Here is an 8,084-nt window from a genome sequence, read left to right as displayed (position 1 = left end):
TGTTTATAAGTATAATCTGTATTTGCATTAGTATTGTATGTGGATCAGGTGTAGCAACCTCCTCCCGTGCAGACGTGCGGACAGATAAGGACCGTTGGATGAGCTCAGATCAACGATTGAAAATCAATAAAAGGAAAAAAATACGGTAACATTTTGATAATTTCTTCAAATTGTCTATAAACAAATTAACTGCAGATCGACTGACTACACAGTCGTGCAAACCGCCTCTTTCCTCCTTGGGTGTTTTCTTTTAAAACAATCTTTGTAGCACACCAGCACCAAACACATCCTTAGTGTTCTTTTTCTTAATTTTACATATGCATGCCTTCATTCTTTACACTTTGCCTCTCCCAATTCCATTTCTCAATATAATTTAGACCCTAAAAACCTTCCATGGCTATGACTATTTCTCAGACAATATATATATATAATGTGAATGCAATACATTAAACATCATTTGATTTCTGAATCCTGTACTGTACAATATTCAGTCAAGTGTATGATGGCTTCCGTTCATAATAAGTTCATTTGTTTTACTTTGATTTCTATTGTGTCTTCTTCTTTTTCACGTGCGACCATTTTTGTTTCATCTGCAAGTGCGTTTTCCACTTTAATTTGATGTGAGGTTAGGGTTCAAGATTAATATACATTCTTCTTCATATATATATATATATATATATATATATATATATATATATATATATATATATATATGGTCAGGTTCCCGTGCGGCAGTGTTTCCCATGCGGTCGTATGGTCATGCACCATTAAGTATGCATAAATGCACCACAAAGTGTGAGAAAATATGCTATTAGGTAGTGCATTTTCTGGTGTACGATGCATTTGTGCATTCTTTTTGGTGCATTTTCAAACATGTATGGTGCATTTATATATACCTAATAGTACAATTCACACCTGCTGTACAGGAAGTCCTGTCTTCATTTTAAAGTTCATATGAGATAATGAGAACCTATATTAACATGTGAACTAGAGAACCAATCTTGACCCTTTATCTATATATATATACATGTCATCTATAATACAATGCACACAATAAGGTAGATTCTCACTTGAACTGATGAACATAAACATAAACATGATGAACATATATATATACACACAAATTTTTTTGGTATGTCGTCCATCGAGACCCCTCTTTCTTTAATCAATTGGAGCCCCCCGATTCTAACCCCTGAATAGGGGGAAGAGAGTGGGTGGGGGGAACCAACAAATCCATCTCGTAAACGTTTCAAACATCACCCTCCATTAGCTTAGTGAACAAATCTCCCGCTCCCAATACTAAATTGGTTGCTTTCCAAACCACTCTAGACAAGGACACCCCAGCCCCAAAAATGACACTTGATGAAATTGTGATTTCTGAAACTAGAATGAGACTATATTATTGCCTAAAAGTCAATCAATGGAGAGGAATATGATATGAGTTATGGAGACAAACTTCTTTTAATAAATTACTACACTGCGCTAGTCTAATTTAATTTTAAAAAGTTTCTTAAAATCCATCATTTTATCTCTCCAAACTAGGCATATGTGTTGAGCATATGATAAACATAAATGTGTAGTCCAACTATTAATTTACACTTTTAATTAAGATTGAACATATCATTGAATTCTCCCAACTAGGCATATGCATATAGATCTCTAATTTGATCTCTCTCCTCCTCCAAATAGACTGGTTGTGTTACACCTTCGTTACATAATTTTCTCTTATCGGGCCAAACCTATGGCCCATCGCATTGCTGTTGCACCGTTAGCCCACCAACTGTCTCAAGCCAACCCATTGCTCAAGTCCGATACTCATATTCTAACACTAATGTTCATTTACTTATGGCGCAGAACAAGTTTTCATTAAAAAAAATCATAATAATGATAAGAAATTCGCCCCCCTACCACACTCCCAAGCTTGGCAAATGATTCTATGAATCATGATGGATAAATGGTCATTTCTAGAATACTAAATATTCATCTTTAATGTACTGATTATTTTTATTTTTTTTGGTAATATAACTAGAAATGAGTATTCAATATACAAATAAAGTTTCAAACAATAAACATTCAATATACTAAAAATTCATCTAGTAAAATACACATGATCTATGGTATAATGATTGTCCAAATTTCTCGCACCAAGTCCAGTACCAACCCCAGCCTGGAGACAAAGCCCAATGTTTTTCCATATATAATATAATGGATTTTTGTCCGAATTTAATCCACAGCTTCCTTAGTCCTTACCCGTTGAAACTCCAACGACTTTCAATTCTCAGACGAGTAGACATTACGGTTAGCTTCAATTCGCTTCTTGGGCAACAGCTAGCCACATGAATATAGACGACACAGAAGAGTCAAGTAATTCTCGCGTGTTGTCGGAGTAACGTACGTAACGCCATGTTGGCATTAATTGGGAGTTTGGACCACCAGTAATGTTATTATTATTATTATTATTTGCAAAGACCACCAGTAATGTTATCAGGGCATGATTTCTTGTTCTATATCTGATCTGATCCAGAATTGCACCTTGTACGTCCGCCTATCATTTCTCACCCTTTTAGCTCTTAGCCAGCTGCGGGCCACTACTTCTGGCCCCACCAATAATGTGCTTCACTTCAAGTCTTCAATTCAATCATTATCATGCAATTTCTGGATTATTTATTTACCACCCTAATTTAATATACTAAATTACACTCACTACTCACTACTCACTTCTACTCTAGCTAAATTACACTATATGTATATATTTACATTCAAATTCATCCATCTCATCTCATCAAATCTTTAAAATGCAATTTAATTTGTGCATGCCATACCACTATGGACACGGCAAAATTTTTTAAATATGTACTTTTATTTATTCTTATTTTTTGACGTGTTTGACTAATTTAACTTTTTCGTTTTATTGAATTCATAAAGACTACAATGATGAGAGTTTGTGATGGGAAAGTAATTGTCTATTCTGTATTACGTAACAGAAATTGTACTGAGGATACCAAGGATCTTGTGGTCCAATGATATCAAGTTACTCACCTATGTGGGAGGTGATGGGTTAGAGTAAGTTATAAATAGGCACAAGATCGTCGACATAAATAAACAAAACCATAATGCACTTCTAGAGTCCTAATAACTATATATTTATGCCGACGATCCACTGCCTTCTGGAGGTGGTACTGGTACGGCGGTGCAGTATGCTTTTGTTGCTCAACGGGGTGGTCGCCACTCCGGTGATGGGCAGAGGTCTCGTGGACGTGGAAGTCAGCGTGGAGGTAGGCGAGGGCACGGTCATGGTGAAACTCCCTGGTGCCAGATTTGCAAGAGTCATGGACATACGACGATCTCCTGCTTCAGGCGCTACTCGGACTCTCCTGCACCTCATGCCAATATGGTGGTGAACGGCAGTGGCGTTGCTTCTTCGGCTGGCAGTGTGTCTTATGCATGTGGAGGATTTTTTTGACACCTTTAGTCTTGTGCCAGATTTGCAGGAGCCATGGACATACGGCGATCTCCTACTTTAGGCGTTACTCGGACTCTCCTACACCTCAGGCTAATATGGTGGTGAATGGCAGTAGCGTTGCTTCTTAAGCTGGCAGTGTGTCTCATGCATAAGGGGGGGGGGGGGGGGGACTTTTTTTACACCTTTAGTAATGTGCCATATTTGCATCAGCCATAGACATACGGCGATCTCCTGCTTCAGGACTCTCCTGCACCTCAGGCCAATATGGCGGTGAACGGCAGTGGCGTTGCTTCTTCGGCTGGTAGTGTGTCTCATGCATTGGGGATGACTTTTTTGACACCTTTAGTCTTGTGGTTAAGCCGAACACGGTTCGAATTTTCCTCTCCTTGGCCGTGTCTCGTGAGTGGACTGTGAGGCAACTGGATGTCCACAATGCCTTCTTAAATGGGCGTTTGTCTGAGACGGTGTACATGAGGCAACCGCCTGGGTATTCTAATTCTGTTCATCCAGACTATGTCTATTTACTGCAGCGCTCCTTATACGGACTTAAGTAGGCTCCTCGGGCGTGATTTACCCATCTCCATGGTTTTTTACTCTCTACTGGTTTTCGGTCCTCGAAAACTTATGTATCTCTTTTTTACTACTCTGTTGGTAGTTCGCATGTGTTTCTACTTGTGTATGTGGACGATATTATGCTCATGGGGAGTGATACTAAATTGGTTTCAGATCTTCTTAAGCGTCTTTCGACGGCTTTTAAGATTTGTGACCTTAGCTCCATGAGATTCTTTCTTGGCATAGAGACTATCCCTGTAGATGGTGATTTTGTTCTTTCTTAGCGCAGGTATATGGGGGATATCTTGGCATGGTTGACTGCAAACCGATAGCTACTCCTGCCTCTCTCAGTCGTTCCTCTCCTGTCTCGAGTGAGCCCTATGACAATCCCACGCAGTATCATAGTCTTACAAGTGCTTTGCACTATCTGACTATTACCAGACATAATTTGTCATATGCGGTTAATCGGCTCTGTCAGTTTATGAACTCGCCTACTGTGGAACATTGGAGTATACTTAAGCGTGTTATGCGTTATGTGAAAGGTACGTTACACTTTGGGTTGCGTTTGCGTGCTTCGAAGTCTAGTGATCTTCATGCCTTTCTGATTCGGATTGGGCTGGATGCTCAATTGACCGGAAGTCAACCAGTGGGTTTGCGGTGTTCCTAGGTTCTAATCTTGTATTTATGACAATTTGTTCTTGGGTGACGAGAGAAACCGCACAACCTTTCCTGGTGTAGGTAAATCCCACATTGTGACCCTAACCGAAAAAGAAATTAACACAAGAAAGTAAACCAACTTAGGTTATTTATAGTTGACCGGCTCAAACCAAAATAGCAAGAATTCAAACACGTAACCTTGTGATTATACAAGTGTGAATCTCTTATTATCATCTTGACTAAGATTATCCCTAATCCTGACATTTTCTGGCAGGATAATTATCCTTTAAATGACCATGACAGGACTAGCAATTTCCTCAGAACAAGTCTCGAACATGCTATGAACATGGATCGCGTACTTTTGAGTTCCAAGAAAAACCTTAAGCAGCTTATGGTAATCATTTTTTCTTTTGTTAAAGTTTACATTTTTTTTTTTTTTTTTTTTTACTTTAACAGCATTTTTTTGTTTATGGAATATGTTAGAAATAGAATATCATCTCTGGGAAATAACTTATTCTATTAACATTTATACCTATGAAATTTTTAGATTAAAATCACTTAATAAGAAACATTAGAGTGTTTCCTAACATTTTTAATTTCATTTGAATATACACTTGTGCTACAATAAGAGTTAATTTCATTTTTGGTTCTAAATTTATAGGTGACAATATATTTTTAGTCCTTTTTCAAAACATTCATCTTTGATCCTAGTATTATTGTGGTATGATCATTTTTTTGTCCTCCGTTAATAAAATCGTTGAAATATCTAAATGCCCTTGTATTTTTATACAAAGTGGGTGAACCTGCTATATTTTTATTTTTATACAAAGTGGGTGAACCTGCTATATTTTTATTTTTATTTTTTTGAAAAAATTCATAATTGAATACCTAAATGCCCTTGTATTTTACAAAATTTAAATAATTTTATTGATGAAGGACCAAAAATGGTCATGCCACAATAATACTAGTGCCAAGGATGGATGTTTTGAAAAAGAATGACTAAAAGTGGATTGTCACTTATAAATTTAGGACAAAAAGTAGAATTAACTCGCTATAATAACTATGTTAGGTCTATCTTAAATTGACTATAATTCTCTAACACATATGATACTACATATATGAATGTGTATATATTTGTATGCACAAGGTCATTGGAATTGTTTATATGTATATAAGCCACACTCTCTCTCGAAAAGGTACAAAGCAACGTCGTTTTGGGCCAGGACGCCCTGGTATACGGTATTATTTGCCCGCAACCACTATCCAATTGTAGAGTTGTCAAAACAGACCCAATTTAACAAGTAGCGGACTCGTTTAGCTCGCTTTTAGGCGAATTGGGCTGACCATTTCCGGTCTAGTCCGGATGTGTCTCGACGCGGACTGTATAATTCGCGGGAAACCATTTAACCCGCACTAGTAAAGTTTTTTTTTTTTTTTAAATATATATTTTGTGTTTGAAAATTTTGATCATAAAAGGAATTGAACCCATAATCAGCCTCTTAAATCTTATAAATCAAATTTCCTTCATCATAAGTTCACAACCAACTAACCTAATAATACTTGTTATGCACATTGTATAGTTATATACTTATATACATTATATACTTTTGTGTACCATAATTGCATATTTGTATGATGATTCATGACCATGTAACCCGAATTATTGGTAGATATATAATTTTTTATTACAAAGGAAGGGAGATACCCATACAAACTACACCTACAACGAGGCATGAAACTAGACCTCCCACATAAGGGAGTAATCCGATACCAGTGAACCACAAGCCACTTGACATTGGTAGATATATAATGAATTAACATGACATACAACATAACATATAAATAATTATAAATTAAATTATACATAGTTAAATTAATCTTATTATGTTTACATGCTTTTATTATATGATTAATTATATCTTTATATAAATATTAATATAATTATATAGGTAGCATAAAGTTTATCTATTATATAAAATATATATTTGATAAACTTTATAAGTTAGTAGAGATTACAATCAATATATTTATATTTATATACACATATTTTGTTTAAAAACACAAGTTGCTTAGTTGACAAAGAGCAATCGTTATGCTATGGAACCGTGTTCACCATCTATGGTGAACACGGTCCCAACGGTAATGGTGCACCGTTATCTTTTTTTTTTTTTTTTTTAACCGCGCGACTTTTCTTCTTCATTTTCACATTTCGCGGTTTCACTTTCTCTTTGCACAAGTTTCTTCAACATTCATAAATTATGAATGTGCATGCATGGATTTATGAATGTGCAGTTATGAAATTATGAATTTTCTTTTATGAGATTATGAATTTTCTGTTATGAGATTATGAATTTTCTAGTATGCGATTATGGATTTTCTATTATGAAATTATGAATTTTCTGTTATGAGATTATGAATTTACAATACATTCATAATCTCATAACAGAAAATTCATAATCTGACCAAACGCGCGCTTTTAACAGCACATTAACTAAATTTTATTTTATTTTTCCGTAAAAGTGGTGTCGTTTGGACCGTTCATCATTCATGGTGAACACGTTTCCAGGGCATAATTTGCGGACAAAGAGCTTAACGGCTAAATGTGAGGTTATAGGTTTAATTTTATATAATGGAAATTAATATATATAAATATTATTAAAATATAAAAGTATATTTTTAAAAACGGGTTGGCCCGTTAAACTTGCAAGCCTGTTAGTATATGGGTCGGGTTCATGTTCCCACAGTCATTATACCTTGGTTCAATAAAGTGGACTACTCACATACAGTCGTTATATCGTGCACCGCGATGCATAATCGATTATGCACCGACCGTCAAAACGACGTCGTTTCTGCAGTTATAACGGAGTGACACTACAGTGTGTCTAAACCGACACTGTCTCACGTATTATTTTTGTATTATCAAATGAAACTGCAGTTATATCAAAATGATACTGTAGTTGTGGTGAAATGAAATTACAGTATATATAAAATGAAACTGAATAACATTTCACATATTTGAGTGTATATTGTACAATGAAGCTATAATTATATTGAAATGATCATGTAGTTGTGTTTTAATGAAACTATAGTGTATATAAAATAAAATTAAATAACATTTTCACATATTTGAGTGTATAAATATTGAATGAAACTGTAGTTATATCGAAATGAAACTATAGTTGTGTTGAACTGAAATTGCAGTGTATAAAAAATGAAACTGAAGAACAGAGTTATTTTTTGCGAAAATTCTGTTTCTTTTCATTAAGTAAAACGACGCCGTTTTGATGCGCGGTGCATAATCGATTATGCACCGCGGTGCACGATATAATTTGCCACTCACATAAGGTACATTTTTATTATATTAAAATGTACATTTTTAATACACTAAATGTTTATTTTTTGAAGATACATT

Source organism: Ipomoea nil, unplaced genomic scaffold (genome assembly GCF_001879475.1).
Source record: "Ipomoea nil cultivar Tokyo-kokei standard unplaced genomic scaffold, Asagao_1.1 scaffold0268, whole genome shotgun sequence".
Lineage (NCBI taxonomy): Eukaryota > Viridiplantae > Streptophyta > Magnoliopsida > Solanales > Convolvulaceae > Ipomoea > Ipomoea nil.
The sequence above is the reverse complement of the archived record's forward strand: the minus strand, read 5'-3'. Positions refer to the sequence as shown.